The sequence below is a fragment of the Euphorbia lathyris genome, chromosome 3 (genome assembly GCF_963576675.1).
Source record: "Euphorbia lathyris chromosome 3, ddEupLath1.1, whole genome shotgun sequence".
NCBI lineage: Eukaryota > Viridiplantae > Streptophyta > Magnoliopsida > Malpighiales > Euphorbiaceae > Euphorbia > Euphorbia lathyris.
The window spans coordinates 20,936,517-20,954,670 of NC_088912.1; positions in this window are offsets into that span (position 1 = coordinate 20,936,517).

Sequence of the window (18,154 nt, forward strand, 5' to 3'; positions counted from 1 at the left end):
TAACATTATTTTAAACATGCATAATATTGTTCTGTACAGGGCGTTCAGAGCTTATCAGATGGTAAAAGGACGTAAAAGCTAATATACCTTGTCATGAAGTAGTCAATGAGTATGATTTTCATTGTTTTTACCTTAAGTTATATGTTAATTTGCTCATAGATGAATTAATTTATTTTTAAAACTCCAAAAAATGTAGTGTGCTCAATAATAGGGACTAGTAGATTGTGGCTACTTTGTGATGCGCCATATGTTGAAATAGTGGTAAACCACCATGAGTATGGATCGAGCATAGGTAAGTGTTGAAGAAGAAGTTGTTATATATTTAACTTTATTCTGATGTTGGCATTCTTGAAAATATTGACACTTTTCAGGATTTTTCACATTCAAAAACATCGTTCGGTGGAGGAGATAAAGAGGTGCGTGATCTAGTGATAGAAAATATTGTAAGCAAAATTCATTAGTAGTGCAGATGTTTTTAAAGTATTAATGATTCAAAATTCCATTTGTAAATGTAGTATGTTGTGATGAATTGGAGAAAAATACTACTGTCTCAATATTAAGGAATTTTCCTCATTATGAATTGGTATTAAAAGCTTATATTTATGCAGGGGTTTGTTTTTGTAGAAAATGAGTATTGTCTCAAACAAAATAATAATTATAAATAATTAATAAATGAATTAAAAAAATAAGAAAAAGAAAAAGAAAAGGAGATCACGTGATAAGTAAAAGACAATGAAATGATTATTATAAATAAACAAAATAATAAATTACCATGTCTCCTTGTTTGTCAAACTTGTGTAGGGATCCTCTAGAATTGAAAAGCCTCTGGAGTTGGTGGAGTTGTAATCTCAACCATTAATTGCAACATTAATGGATGAGATTTAATTGATAAATTTTAATATTTAATTAGTCATTTATTGATCAATCAAATCTCATCCATTCATTTTGTAATTAATGGTTGAGATGTATATAACTCCACAAACTCTAGAGGATCTCTAGCCGTCAAACTTTGTTGAATGTCCACTCTTAGGTTGACAATATTATGTGAATGTGGACAACCATTAAATTGGCTGAAAATAGAACAGTAATTTCACGCGTAATAGACGCGAAAATTAGAATTGTGTATTTCTATATATAGCTTAGGTTGTGATGTATTGTGTAATAGAAATCAATTTCAGTTTATATTATTCATTCTAAGTTTAATTCATTTCTTTTCAAAGTTTATTATTTCCAGCACTATTGTTTTATGCATTTTGATTAGTTAATTGCTTCCGCTAAATTAGTCGCAATACCTCCAACAAGTGGTATAAGAGCTTAGTTGGTCAAGCGGCTAAATAAAAAATTTCCCCTTTTCTCCCAAATAACCAAATCCAGTAAAAATATTATTTCTCTCCATGGCAGTCACCAACTCAACACTCGTTTTCCCAATTTTCAATGGTGAAAATTATGATTTTTGGAGCATCAAATTCAGAACGATACTGCGTGCTTCGAATTTGTGGGATATTGTAGAACAAGGAATTCCACAAAATTCTCCATCAGCAGAAGCAGAACCAACTCCAAAATTAGCCAGCACCACCAAGGCGGTTCCAGATCAGCAAAAGGAATTGACCCGGAAGGATGCAGATGCACTAGCAAAATTTCACAATGCTGTTGCAGACTCAATTTTTCCAAGAATCATGAATGCCATCACGACTAAACAAGCTTGGAAAATATTGAGAGATGAATTTCAAGGGACTGCCAAAGTTCGCAACATCAAGCTCCAAACTCTTCGAAGAGATTTCGAGAACATTAAAATGAAAGATTGCGAAGGTATCAAAATCTACTCGTCAAGAGTTAATGAAATTGTGAACCGACTACGAGCTTATGGAGAAGATATTAGTGATCAAAGAGTTATCCAAAAACTCTTGATTACACTGACTGAAAAATTTGATTCAGTCGTCAGTGTTATCGAATCCAATGATCTTTCCTAGACATCAGTCACCGAAGTACTAGGCACTCTACAAGCTCATGAAGAAAGAATTTGCAGATGAGCAGAAATTCATTCCGAGGGAGCTTTGCAGTCCAGACACAAAAGTAAATCCTCTTCTTTCAAATCAAAAAATAAATCTGAAGGAAAAGGAGGCCAAAATTCGGGAAACAATTCGAGATCCAAAGATGGAGACAGGAAAGGGAAATTTCCTCCTTATGGCATATGTCAACATACAAACCACTTGGAGAAAAATTGCTGGAAGAAAGAAAAACCCAAATGCAATTATTGTCACAAATCTGGTCACACCAAAAATGATTGCAGAAACAAGCCACAACAGCAAGCTGCAGCAAGTCAGGAGACTCAAGATGAAGAAGATCACTTGTTCGTTGCTTGTCAAGCTGCTATAGAAAATAAAGATATGTGGTTAATAGATAGTGGATGCACTAACCATATGTCTAAAGACCCTCACATCTTCACCAAACTGGATGAATCTGTTCAAGTTCCAATTACGATGGGAAATGGAGCTGTAGTAAAATCGGAAGGCAAAGGAACGATCGCCATCAACACGAAGAAAGGAACAAGACTAATAAATGATGTCTTGTATGTTCCTAGGTTGAGCCAAAATTGGCTGAGTATGCCACATATGATGCTTAATGGTTATTCTTTGCACTTTGAAGGTAACACTTGTGCAATTTATGATTCTCAACAAAAGGAGGTTGTATGTGTGAAGATGGAGAATAAAGCATTTCCTATTAAATGGGAAAGTATAACCATTTCAACAATGAAAGGTCAAACTGAAGCTGGCAGTTGGCTTTGATATAAGAGGTTCGGACACAACAATTTTCAAAGTTTGAAGTTACTCTCTCAACAGAACATGGTGAAAGATTTACCCATTATCTCTGACTGCTCTGGAGTTTGTCACAGATGTCAATTAGGAAAAAAGAGTCGTCATTCATTTCCTACAAGTGAGGCTTGGAGAGTAAAGGAGAAGTTTCAATTGGTACACACATACATGTGAGGGCCAATGAGGACTCTCTCACTTGACAACAACAAATATTTCATGTTATTCATAGATGATTATTCAAGAATGACTTGGGTTTATTTTATGAAAGACAGATCTGAGGTTTTGAAGATCTTACAGAAATTCAAAAATATGGTAGAAAATCAAAGTGGCTGCAAACTGAAGACAATCAGAAGTGATCGTGGCACAGAGTACACATCTACACAGTTTAACAAGTTTTGTGATGAAGAAGGTGTTCATCATCAACTCACCACTCGATATACTCCTCAACAAAATGGCGTTTCAGAATGGAAGAATAGAACAGTGATGGAGATGGCCAGATCAATGTTGAAAGACAAAAATATACCTAACAAGTTTTGGGCAGAAGTAGTCTATACATCTGTTTATCTTCAGAATGGCAACACCATAAAAGCGGTTCAAAATATGACTCCACTTGAAGCATGGACCAGGCACAAACCTTCTGTCGGACATTTGAAGGTGTTTGGTTGTATCTGCTACATGCATGTTCTAGTAGAGAAAAGGCACAAGCTAGAAGCAAAAGCTGAAAAAGGAATATTTGTTGGTTACAGTTCACAATCCAAAGGCTACAGAATATACAACTTGGAGACATAAAAAATTGTCATTAGCAGGGATGTCGATTTTGATGAAGATGCCTTTTGGAATTGGGAGCAGAACAACGAAGAAAGGAGACTAGTGGACATTCCATCATTTCAGCAAAGTACTTAGCCAGAACAGGATCAGCCGCATGAGGAGCACCAACAGGACTCAAGTTCAGACTCAAGTGATGATGATGATTATCCAAACAATTCAGAATCTCCACCAAGAAGGACAAGACTATTAACTGATCTCTACGACAACACCGAGGTTGTAGAATCTTATAATTATGTTTCACTTGAACCAAAATGTTTTGAAGAATCAGCTCAATATGATGAATGGAGGCTTTAAATGAAGGAGGAGATCCGGATGATCGAGAAAAATCAGACTTGAGCTAGTTGAAAAACCACCGCATAAAGATGTTATTGACGTTAAGTGGATTTTCAAAACCAAATTCAACCCCGATGGCTCAATCCAAAAGCATAAGGCGAGATTGGTTGTAAAAGGATACTCATAACAATTTGGAGTCAACTATAATGAAACATTTGCTCCTATCTCAAGGCAAGATACAGTTCATACAATTCTTGCACTAGCAGCACAAAAGGCGTGGAAAGTTGATCAGCTAGATGTGAAGTCAGCTTTTTTGAATGAGTTTCGCAAAGAAGAAATCTATATCGAGCAATCACCAGGTTTTATTGTTGAGAAAGAAGAAAGCAAGGTACTAAGGCTAAAAAAGGCCTTGTACAGTCTTAAACAAGCACCGAGAGCATGGTACAACAGAATCGACGTCTACTTCAGTGAACAAGGCTTCAAGAAAATTCCAAGTGAGTATACTCTTTACATAAAGGCTGATAAAAATTCAAATATCATCATTGTTTCACTTTACGTTGATGATTTGATTGTGACGGGAAACAATCCATCCTTAATCTCCGAATTCAAAGATGAGATGAAGAAATTTTTTGAGATGACGGATTTGGGCTCAATGAATTATTTCCTTGGCATGGAAATTATTCAAAGTGTTGAAGGAATTTTTCTCTGTCAAAAGAAGTGTGCAAGCAATCTTCTCAAAAAATTCAAGATGGAGAATTCCAAGGCAGTAACTACACCTCTAGTCAATAATGAAAATTGACTAAGGAAGATGGTTCACCTCCAGCAGATCAAAGGCAATACAGAAGTATGATCGATAGCTTATTGTATCTTACATCTACAAGACCAGATATCATGTTCGCTACAAGCCTATTATCACGTTTTATGCAGAATCCAACTCAAATTCATTTGACAGCAGCAAAACGAGTGCTAAGATACATCAAAGGCACTGTTGATTTCGGAATCTGGTATAAACTAATAAAATTTTATCAATTAATTGGTTTTTCAGACAGTGATTGGGCAGGTTCAGAAGATGACATGAAAAGTACATTCAGTTACAATTTCAGTTTCGGTAGCGGAGTATTTTCATGGATCTCAAAGAAGCAAGAAACAGTCGCTGAGTCAACTGCAGAAGCTGAATATATTACAACATGTTCAACGGTCAATCAAGCGATATGGCTAAGAAGAATTTTAGCGGATATGGGCGAAATACAGCACCAACCGACTAAGATTTTTTGTGATAGCAAGTCTGCAATTGCCATTGGTAAGAATCCAGTTTAGCACCGAAATACGAAGCACATCAAGATCAAGTTCCATTTTGTCTGGGAAACTGAAAATGAAGGCGAAGTTAATCTGATTCACTGCAGTAGTGAAAATCAGGTTGCTGATATTTTTACGAAGGCACTTCCGAAGAATAAGTTTGAGTTTCTACGAACCAAACTTGGTGTTTATAGACAATGCATCAAGGAGGAGTGTAGAAAATGAGTATTGTCTCAAACAAAATAATAATTATAAATAATTAATAAATGAATTTAAAAAAAATAAGAAAAAGAAAAAGAAAAAGAAAAAGAAAAAGAAAAGGAGATCACGTGATAAGTAAAAGACAATGAAATGGTTATTATAAACAAACAAAACAATAAATTACCATCTCTCCTTGTTTGTGAAACTTTGTTAAATATCCACTCTTAAGTTGACAATATTGTGTAAATGTGGACAACCATTAAATTTGCCAAAAATTGAACAGTAATTTCACGCGTAATAGATGCATAAATTAGAATTGTGTATTTCTATATATAGCTTAGGTTGTGATGTATTGTGTAATAGAAATCAATTTCAGTTTATATTATTCCTTCTAAGTTTAATTCCTTTCTTTCCAAAGTTTATTATTTCTAGCACTATTGTTTTATGCACTTCGATTAATTAATTGCTTCCGCTAAATTAGCCGCAATACCTCCAACAGTTTTTCAGGTATATTATGTCGAATTTTTGATAGAACATTTGACGGAACCTTTAACACGTGATTTGCAAAATTCATATTGTAATTTAATCTCTGTAATTTTACAGGAAAAAAATTATTTCTTTTAATTGCGATCCTCCTTCTAAACGAGCATCGTAATTGATCTTGTCAATTGCGATGTGCATTGGAGCAAGTGTCACTATTGATAAGGTCAATTGCCCTCTTTTGGAAGGAGCGTCGTTATTGACATTCTCCATATCGAAGGTTGCTCACCACGTGCGTCACTATTGATAATGTCAATTGTGACGCACGTTGATATACATCGCTGAGCAACTGCAATGCAGATATTAATGATGTGTAAAACGCGTCGCTAATGACATTAGAAGTGCATCACTAATGACCATTTTTCCACTCGTGAAATATGTGATGTTTTAGTTATTTAATATATATTTTATAGGAAAAAGTACAAAAATGTGGTTTGAGCCATTTTCAAACATAAATTATGTGGTTTAAAAATAAACAAACTGCTACTTTGAGGTTCAAACTATTAGCAAAGGCAATAAAAAATATTACCGACGTTAAAAAGATGTTGATTTGTAATTAATCCCCTTTTCAAGCTATTAGCAGGTCAGTGGTAAGTTTTTCATTTTTAAAGTATTGAACACAAGCTTCATGTAACATTCATTGGCGACTAATCAACAAACTCCGTAGAATTCACAAATGGAACCATTTCCTCAAACGATTTTTGCAAAAACACATCTAGCTTCAAACTCATTAACTATGATGGGAAAGGAAAACAAAATCATTTTACTTCCAGGTGTTCGAATTATTTCAACTTCGATTTCGAAGAACTTTACATAGGCTTTGCAATAGGTCGAGCTGGGGCACTTCTCACAGCCTTCTTCATGTCATACTTCATAGATAAAAATGCTCATCCTACCCGGTTTTAGAATGCCCACAAGTGCTCTTTCCATAGAAAAATAACTTCTTGCTAGAACCCGGAAGAAGAAAGATCAAGATAAATATGAAAGCCGAATAGTGAAATTGAAAGGGGAAGCTAGTAAAGGGGATTAATTACAAATCAACACTTTTTTTTAATGCGATGAGTATATTTAACTGTCTTTGCTAACAGTTTGAACCTTAAGGTACCAGTTTGCAAATTTTTAAATCTCATAGTTTATGTTTGAAAATGATCCAAACCACAATGTTTATTTTTGTACTTTTTCTTATTTTATATTGAAGTTATTTGTTTTGTTACCTAGATCATAGTAGACCTCAATTTGACATACCAAGTGGCTTCACAACTGTAGTTCTCATCAATGGCTTCCACACCAAGGAGATAAAACGGCCAAGTATATATAATCCAAATTTTGCAGTATTATTATCCCATTATATATATATAACTGTTCAATATTAAAGCCGAACATTATATAGATACAACAATTTTAGACCCAACTAATGACACAACAAATAGAAATTAATAAAAGCGATTTTGTATTTTAGTTGTAAATTTGTTTTCCCAAATAACTATAAGACTAAAATTTTACATTAATCTTATAACTTGCACTATCTTTTTATTTTACAAATTAAAAAATTGAGGAAAAAGTATAAAAATAAACTATGGGTTCATCGATTTGCAAGTAAAGGAATGTAATTTACATATGAGACATTCTACTATACAACGAGAGCAATACATCCTGCCTATTAATTGATGTCACATACACACATTTAATTCTTAACATCAATCAACTATGTCTGAAATAGTTGGTAAACAACTGGGAAATTTCTTAGGGACCTTTGAGGAGTATGGTATAAACAATAATTCTGGTATCCATAGACAGTTTATGTGAATCAGAGTCAGTCTAAATAGTGACCGGCCGTTGAAAAGGTTTAAAAAACTAAGAAGTACTGGAAATGTGTGGGCCTTAGCTACGTTCAAATATGAGCGGCTAGGGATTTTCTGCTATGTTTGTGGTTGTCTGGGGCATACAGAACATTTCTGTGAGAGAGTTTTCAATATGCAGGGGGGTGAGATCCAGAGAGAGTGGGGGGAATGGCTTAAAGCCCCAGTAAGAAGAGGGGGAGATAACAGTGGGGCAAAATGGCTAATAGATAGAAGTGTGGTAGGGGGGATGAGGGGTTTGGGAAGTGGAAGGGGAGGGGGACCAGGAGCTTTGAGGGATATAACTAACACAGGGGGAGGGAAGGGAGTGAGGGGGATGACCAAGCAAGTAAGAGATGGGGAGAGAGAAATTATGATCTGTCCTTTCACAGGGCCTTTCTTTAAGCCTCTAGCGAATGATGAGGGTAAGGAAAAAGGGGGTGAGGAGGAGGGAGATAAGGGGGAAGACACTGAGATGGAAATAAATGATATTAAAAAGAGAAGAAGGGAGGATAAGGGGAAGGGAAGGGAGGAGGAGGGAGAGGATAGGCAGGAGGGGGAAGTCTCTGTTCTTGGAAAAGATAAGGGGAGTTCCACATATATTGGTTCAGCGAGCCCTAAAGAACAGGGCCGCCGGGGGGAATGAGTTGCTTAAGCTGGAACTGTCGTGGCCTGGGAAACCACCGGGCAGTTCGCTCCTTAAAGGAGCTTGTTTCGTCCCAATGCCCTAACATTGTATTTTTGATGGAAACACTAGTAGAAGATCAGAGAGTAAGTTTGCTAAAACAACAGTTAAAGTTTGAGGGAGCATTCCCTGTCATTAGAAGAGGCTGTAGTGGAGGGTTAGCTTTGTTGTGGAAAGCAGGGACTTAGGTGGTGATCAAAAGTTTTTCTGATCATCATATTGAGGCAATTATCACTAATTCTCCTCAGGGGGATTGGAGATTGGTGGGCTTCTATGGGTTTGCTGATCGTAGAAGGCATATCGAGTCGTGGGAATTACTGAGAAGATTAGCCAGGGATGATTCTGTCCCCTGGGTAGTGATTGGAGATTTTAATTGTATTCTGAATTCTGATGAAAAGATGGGTGGAGCGGTATACCCTAACCCCTTAATGCAGGAGTTTGCCAAAACAATTGAGGAGTGTGGTCTGAGCGAACTGATTCTGAACGGTAATCGTTTTACTTGGGAAAGAGGTAGAGGGTCCGAACTCTGGGTTAGAGAAAAACTGGATAGGGGTTTTGCTTCGGCTGAGTGGCTGAATCGATTTGACAATCATTACCTCAAAACTTGTATGACTGGGTATTCAGACCACCTTCCGCTCATTCTCCATCTGGAAAGGGAGAGAAGTAGAAGTAGAGAAAGGAGATTTCATTTTGAGGAGGTTTGGCTTAAAGAGCAGGATTTCAATAATCTGGTTAGAGGTCACTAGAGAAGCCAAAGGGGCAAACCAGTTCAGGAAAATTTGGAGGAGTGTGTGCAGAAAATGGCAGTGTGGGGAAAAAGTTTCAATATGCGATTCAAAAGCCAAATTAGAAAATGGAGGACCCAAATGGAAAGATTTCATGGTAGTAGAAACAGGGATTCCATTGCCGCTTATTTCCTAGCCAAAAGAAAACTTAATGATACCCTGGAAGCTGAGGAGAGTTATTGGAGGCAGAGGGCTAAGGTTTTCTGGCTCACAGAAGGGGACAGAAACACACAGTTTTTCCATGCTAGTGTCAAAACTAGACGTCAACAGAATTCAATTACCTCTTTGACAGATGAGAATGGGGTTGTGATTGATAACCAAGCCGAATTATTGGACCTTGCACAGAGCTACTTTCAGGATGTTTTCTCGGCTACGTATTTGAGTAGGGGTGACACTGTGCAGGTAATTAACATGTGCATCAGTCCTGACATGAACGAATCACTTGTTGCTCCTTTTAACCAGGAAGAGTTTAAACAAGCTCTATTTTCTATGAGTCCTAACAAATCCCTGGCCCTGATGGGCTAAATCCGGGCTTCTTTCAAGCCTTTTGGGACACATTGGGAGCAGATGTGGGAGCAGCCTGCGCAAAGTGGCTTAGTGAGGGGGAATTTCCAAGTGGAATAAACAATACCACAATTGTTCTGATTCCAAAGGTTGACAATCCTAGAATGTTGAAGGATTTTTGCCCTATCGCCCTGTGCAATGTCATCTACAAGATAATTGCTAAGGCCTTAGCTAATCGTCTGAAAAGGGTTCTCCCTAAGATTATTGGTGAAACTCAATCTGCTTTTGTTCCTGGAAGGTCTATAATTGACAATGTGCAGGTGGCTTTTGAAAGAATACATTATATGAAGAGATTGAATAGAGGGAAGAATGGGCAGGTTGCCTTAAAAATTGATATCAGCAAGGCCTATGATAGAGTGGATTAGGATTTCCTCAAAGCAGTTATGGGCAGAATGGGATTTCATGAAACCTGGATTGGATGGATGATGCTATGCATAACAACTGTGAAATACAAGGTGGCAGTGAATGGGGAGTGCTCTGACCAAGTTGTCCCTGGTAGAGGATTGAGGCAAGGCGATCCCCTATCTCCCTACCTTTTTATCCTGTGTGCTGAAGTCTTATCTAAACTTATCAGAAAGGCTGAAGAAGAAGGGCTTATTTTAAGGTGTAAGATCTGCAGAAGGGCTCCGACAGTAACACACCTCTTTTTTGCTGATGACAGCTTTTTGTTCTTTGGGGAAACTATCGATGAGACTAGAAAGGTCATGAACATCCTGTCTGATTATGAAGTGGCTTCGGGTCAGGCAGTAAACTTGAGCAAATCAGGGGTTTTCTTCAGTCTAAATGTGTCTGAACCTTTGCGATTACAGATCAAAGCATTATTGGGGGTGTGCACTCCTCTCGACACAGGCAAGTACCTGGGGTTACCATCACTCATTGGGCGTTCCAAACGCAGGATTTTCGCTTTCCTGATTGATAGGCTTCGCAAGAAGTTTGGTGCGTGGGGTCTCAAATTCCTGTCCCAGGCTGGGAAAGAGGTGCTTCTTAAGTCTGTTGCTCAAGCCTTGCCAACCTTTTGTATGAGTACGTTCCTTTTACCTTTATCTACCTGTGATGACCTGCAAAAAATAATGAATTCTTTTTGGTGGGGTATGAAACCTGAGGGTAGAAGAAACATTCATTGGTTTGATTGGGGTAAATTGTGTAGATCTAAAGATTCAGGTGGGATGGGTTTTAAGGATCTACATGGGTTTAACCTAGCAATGTTAGGTAAACAGGGATGGAAATTACTAAAATTCCCAAATACTTTAGTGAGTCAAATGTTCAAAGCTAAATATTACCCTAGGGAGGACTTACTTCTCTCCAAATTAGGCAATAATCCTAGTATGGTTTGGAGAAGCATATGGGAAGGCATTAGTATATTGAAAACAGGGGTTAGATGAAGAGTGGAAGATGGTAGATCAATCAGAGTTTGGGAGGATGAGTGGGTTCCTAATCTAGAGGGTTTTTGCATAAATTCCTTTTTGGTCCCTGGAATGGGAAATTTGATGGTAGCGGACTTGATCCTTGAAAATGGGAGAGGGTGGGATATGCAGAGACTAAACGTCTGCTTTAGCGAAGTGGAAGTGCATGCTATTAGTGATATTATCTTGCCATACAATACAGGGGAAGATATGAGGATCTGGCATTGGTCAAGAGATGGACACTACAATGTTCACTCAGGCTACTTGTCAGGTATGGGGCTAGTAGAAGCTACCAGAGCCCAGGAGGGTTGGAAGAGGTTGTGGCAACTGATGATTCCCCCTAAGTTGAAACAGTTTATTTGACGTCTGTGTTCAAAGTGCTTACCCACTAGAGCTCGGTTGGCCCAGAGAAGAGTCCCCATTTCAACTGAATGCCCAGTATGTGTGGAGCAAGAAGAGACGGATAACCATTTATTTGTTGATTGTTGTTTCGGAGGTGACATTTGGCGTGTAGCAGGTGTTCCTGTGCCAAGAGTGGATAACAGATACCTTGACGAGTGGCTTCTCCAAGCCTTGAGCAACTCGAATCTGGAAGAAATAGTTAGAATCTGCTGTGCACTCAAAGCAATCTGGGACCACAGAAACAGAGTCCTGTGGCACATGAGATGGTGGCCGGCAGACACGGCATGGCGAATCAGTTTGGAGGTTGTTCAGGATTGGAAAGCCTATCAATAGAAGGCGCCAGTTCTGGGCAATCGACACACGCTAACAACGCACATACAGACAGCCCTGCAGACGGCCGCCCAGCCACTCCCGCGTACACAGAACACATAGATGAGAGGTAACCACTTTTCGCCAAATCCTCAACATAGATGGAACAAGCCTAGCCCCGGCTTTATCAAATGCAATATTGACGGGGCCATTTTCAACGAATTAGAGAGCAGCGGCATGGGAGCGATTATTAGGGACGAAAGGGGAGCATTCCTCTTTTGTAGTAGCAGTCTTATCCCAAACATTAAGGCGCCACGTGTCATTGAAGCTCTTGCAATCCGTACGAGTTTGTTATGGATTGCTAATATGGGTTATTCTGCTGTTATTTTTGAATCTGATGCTAAGGCTGTGGTAGATGCTATTCACTCTGAAAAGCAGGACATTTCTGAATTTGGTATGATTGTGGAAGATTGTCGAGTCCTGCTAAGATCCACCCCATCTTTTAAATTAGCTTTTATTTCTCGTTTAGCGAACAGTGCGGCTCATTTGGTAGCTAGGCTTGCCTGTTCCAATGCTAGCGATTTCTTTTCAACTATTGTGCCAGACTGGCTTGTGAACACTATTTATATGGATGCAAATCCATCATCTATTTAAGTTTCACTTTCGGGTTCAAAAAAAAAGTCCATGTGTCACATCAAAAAGTTTGAACTGGTGAGTTTATTTATTATACGTCAGGAAGCACATTCGTGGGTTTATGAAATATTTTTCCATTTTTCAAGTGGTTTTACACTGGGAAAAAGATTTGTGAATTCTCACAGTTTCCTACTTTTAGATTGAAAGCATGAGATCAAACCTATGTTCACTTAAACTCGAGTTAAGGTTGATAAGTTTAGAGTCTATTTTATAAAAATACTTAACTTCATATTTAATTCAATAAAATTATTTTAGTCAATTTGTATATAAAAATTCATGGGAATCTTGATATGTATCTCAACTAAACATCATATGCTGAATATGTTTGACTTTTACAAATGATGTGACACATTCTAAACTACATTTTTTTAAGGTTACATTTTTGCCTATATAAGGCTTAGCTGACATATTGTATTCTATTGCACATCAAGATTTGGATGAGTTTTTGTACATAAATTGGTTAAAATGACTTTAATGAAATCAAATGTGAAGTGTAATAGTTTTATTAAATGAATTTTGGTGATTTTGCGAAATAAACCCCAAACTCGAGTGATCATCGGTACGGTTTACCCTAAATAATCTACTATTTAAGGGTTTGCATTATTAAGGGGCATAGCTAGACTTGTCTACGGGCCCGGATACCCGCCCGGTCCGCCCAGGCCCGTGTCCTTTGGATCGGACTTGGACAATGAAATTTACTCTTAGGTCCAGGCCGACACAGGCCCGCTAAAGCCCGCCTATTTTTTGGGCGGGCTTGGGCCATATGAAAATATCACGGGCCGGCCCAGCCCGGCCCGCCTTATTAATACAACAACAACAACAACAACAACAACAACAACAACAACAACAAAGCCTTAGTCCCGAAATGATTCGGGGTCGGCTAACATGAACCATCATATAAAACCGTGAAAATCAAGTCGTGTCAGCGACACAGATTCGCTCCCTCCACTCCGTCCTATCCACTACCATATTTTCCTCAATTCCCAATAAACTCATATCACTCTCGATCACCCTCCTCCAAGTTTGCTTAGGTCTTCCCCTACCCCTCACCACTACATCCCTTTGCCACTCACTCTCGATCACCCTCCTCCAAGTTTGCTTAGGTCTTCCCCTACCCCTCACCACTACATCCCTTTGCCACTCTTCGGTTCTCCTAACCGGCGCATCAAGCGCTCTACGTCTCACATGGCCAAACCACCTTAGTCGGTTTTCTCTCATTTTATTCTCAATAGATGTGACCCCTACTTTTGTCCTAATTATTTCATTACGCACCCGGTCCTTTCTCGTGTGACCACACATCCATCTCAACATACGCATCTCCGCCACCGACATCTTATGGATGTGGCAGTGTTTCACTGCCCAACACTCCGTACCATATAACAATGCTGGTCTAATTGCCGTCCGGTAGAATTTTCCCTTCAATCTATTAGGCATGCCGGGATCACAAAGGAAACCCGTAGCACTCTTCCACTTCGACCAACCAGCTTTAATCCTATGAGCAACATCTCCATCTACTTCTCCATCCGTTTGGATAATAGATCCTAAATACCGGAAGCAATCCGAGGCCTGAACAACTCTCCCATCTAGGGTGATTGTCCCTACCTCCCTACTCCTACAGCCGCTAAACTTACACTCCAAATATTCTGTCTTACTTCGACTCAACTTAAAGCCTCTAGATTCTAGAGTTTGCCTCCATAGTTCCAACTTCATCTCCACTCCTTCTTTCGTCTCATCAACCAACACAATATCATCTGCAAACAGCATGCACCATGGTATACCATCTTGAAGTGAACTTGTTAGTTCATCCATAACGATGGCAAAAAGAAATGGGCTTAGTGCGGAACCTTGATGCACTCCAATCGAAATGGGCTTATTAATATTAATTAAAAATATTATATATTTATAATTAAATATTTATTTTAAGTATAAATTTAATTTTTTATAATTAAAAATTAATAATATTTTTTTAGGTGGACTTATATGGGTTGGGCCCTTTTCCCTTTCTCTAATAATAAGGTAAGCTTCATAGCTCCAACCGGGTTTTGATGTCCTTTTTTTAGGTTGCCACCTCTGTCTGGTCTAACACGTTACTACGCTATCCTACTGTTCTAAGCCCTCTACGGAGCTATTGTACTGTTCTAAGCTCGTTCCAACGAGGCTAATAGGAGCTTTAAGCCGTAATTGCAGGCCACATAGGAAAGCCATCTTCTATCCAAGCGGCGGGTCTTACCTTCTTTGGCCGCATGATTGTCTTGGCCATGGGATCCATCTGTTCTAACAGAAGAAATAGGTGCTTTGGAACAAAAAAAAGAAAGGGAATTTTTTTTTTTTTTTTGATATTGATTTGATTTTTAAGCCCGAGCCCGTCTAAATTAATACTGGGCTGGGCTGGGCTTGGGACAAGCACTTTTACACAAAAGCCCGTCAGGCCCGGCCCGACCCATGGACATGTCTAGGCATAACTATCATGTATTCAACGAGGTCAATTGACTCCACTGGAATATATATTTTCCAAAGTATATATGGAGAAAACAATTATATTTACAAAATTTGTATATTTACACCCACTCAATTGAAATCCCAGCTATGCTCCTAATTGAGATTATGGTGTTTAATTTGCTCTATATATTTGGCAATCGGTTGCTCTGATATTTAGGAGATGGTGTCTACAATTTTGTTAAGATAATGAGTTTTACAATGTTATCAATAGTCTCTAAAGTTTAGATTCTGTTTCGTTATTAAATATTAGTTTTCTTCAAAAATCATGGATTTTATATTTGATTTTAAAAAGTAGTTCAAGACAGTTCAAGACAAAACTCACAGGAATATTGACATAGCATAAAAGATGGTTGACTCTATACAAATTAAATGTTACGATGGAAAAGGATGTGAGTTTTTAAATTATTTTGTAGCTTAGAATGTGTCACATGTTTACATAAATCATAAGTCAAATATATTTGGTGTCAGTTACGGATCGAGTATTCATTAACAGGGTGTATTTGTGGTGCTCTCTCACAGTCTAAGGGTGCTCAGTTGCCATATACATAGCTTTCATGGAATTTCCAGCATTTTTCTAAACCCAGTAAGCGTTTAATCTCCTATATGCGTCCTTGTTTGATGTGAAAATTAGTTGACCTATAGATGTTACCTTTCATATCATGTCAAAATTTTTAATGAGTTTTTCTACATAAATTGACCGAAATAATTACTGAAATCAAATGTCAACTTCATTGATTTTATTTGAAGATTGTATCTCAACTTTGAAGTTGCTAACATGACTACCCTTAAACTTCAAAATCAAACATAAAAGACTTTGAACTTACATCTATTAACATAAAAGTTTAAATGACAGTTGACCATATACATTTAATATGACAGTGATGGTCCGTGCCAAAGGCGGATCCAAAAAGAAGGCTACGGGGGTTTAAGCATTCACTGGTCACCGGAAAATACCGAAAAACTCCATGCAAGCAATATATGGAATTTAAAGCTCCATATGCACTTATCTACATGTATACGATAATATGATTTAGAGAAACAACTAGAGGGGTGCATATTGGATTAATTAGTTTATTAATAAAAAAATTATCAATCCGTTAACTAATCTATTGGAACCGATTAACCATATATAGGTTATCAGATTTGGGTCCTTTCAAATTGGATTTTAACTTGAGAGAACTGTGTTTAATACATTTACATAATCTACGATTGAGATTTAATTATTCAACAAATAAATAATTATATTTTAAAATTAGGAAATTTGTAATTAATAGTTAAGATTATAACATGATCTCTAAAGTGCAATCTCAATTTGAGAGCATCTCAATGTATTGGTGGATCACTCTTAATGGATCGACCAATTTATATATTATAAATAGGAAGAGATTGAAAGAAATAACTTTTCATTCTCTGTAAAAAGGAAATACATTATTTTCCTTCTTTCTATGTAAAATAAGAAACATTAAACTCTTTCTCTCAATTTTTGGATTTCTTCTTTGTGATTCTAAATCGGAGTTTTATTTAGGAATTCTTCAATAGGTATTTATACCGTGAAAACCTATATATAATTCGTCATTGATGTGATTTTGTAATTTGATTCACGTTAATAATCTTAGGTTTGATTGAATGTGTTTTAATCATTATTAGATAAACAATTATCCACTACTTTGAATAGTTTAACTATTAGTGACTTTTAATAGATAAAATTAATATATAATTATTTAAATGTGAACTTTACATTTAGTTTAAAAAAACATTTAAACAAATAAATTAAAGTTCTTTTACTTAAAAATTAAAATTATATATATATAGGGGAGGGATCAAGTGAGAACCTCTTTTTAGGTGAGGACACTTCCCTATGGTGAGAACACTCAAAACTACGTAGTTTTGAGTATAAAAATCAATAAAAAAACAATAAATGCAACAAGTGTGAGTCGAAACCTGGGACCTTTCCATCTACCCTCTCCCTACTTACCACTATGACAATTGCTTCTCTTATGTATTATATTACGCGCGCCGCTTAATATAACATTGTGCTAGTAGCTTCTATTGTTTAATATTTCACGCATGCACATATTAATATCGATTAAATATACATAATAATGAATTATTAATAGAAAAAAAATAAATATGCATAATAATGAATTATTAATAAAAAAATATGCGTAATAATGAATTATTAATAGAAAAAAATCCAAGAACATGCTCCAATTTCTTATTTATGTAATTCCTTTATATTTTTGTAATTTATGTTATATAAGAAAATATATTTTTTTGCTGCAAAAAAAAAGAAAAAATATTTTTTTAACCATACCTTAGAACATATATGTTAACTTTTAAAACACGAACTATGAAGTTTAGAACGTACGACATATTTTTTAGAACATACATTATGTTTTTTAGAACATGTGTTATGTTTTTTCGAACATGAGTTATAAATTATATTATAGAACAAATGAAAAAACGATCCAGATATCTACTGATTTTTTTAGAACATTATACTTAATTTTTGGAACACAAACTATATATTTTTTAAAACATACGTTAGAACATATATTTTAACTTTTAAAACACGAACTATGAAGTTTAGAACGTACTAAATATTTTTTAGAACATACGTTATGTTTTTTAGAACATGTGTTATGTTTTTTCGAACATGAGTTATAAATTATATTTATAGAACAAATGAAAAAACGATCCAGATATCTACTGATTTTTTAGAACATTATACTTAATTTTTGAAACACAAACTATATATTTTGTAAAACATACGTTACAACATATATTTTAACTTTTAAAACACGAACTATGAAGTTTAGAATGTACGGTATATTTTTTTTTTGTTATTGTACGACATATTTTTTAGAACATACGTTATATTTTTTAGAACATGTTTATGTTTTTTCGAACATGAGTTATAAATTATATTATATAATAAATGAAAAAACGATCCAGATATCTACTGATTTTTTTAGAACATTATACTTAATTTTTGAAACACAAACTATAAACTTTAGAACATATG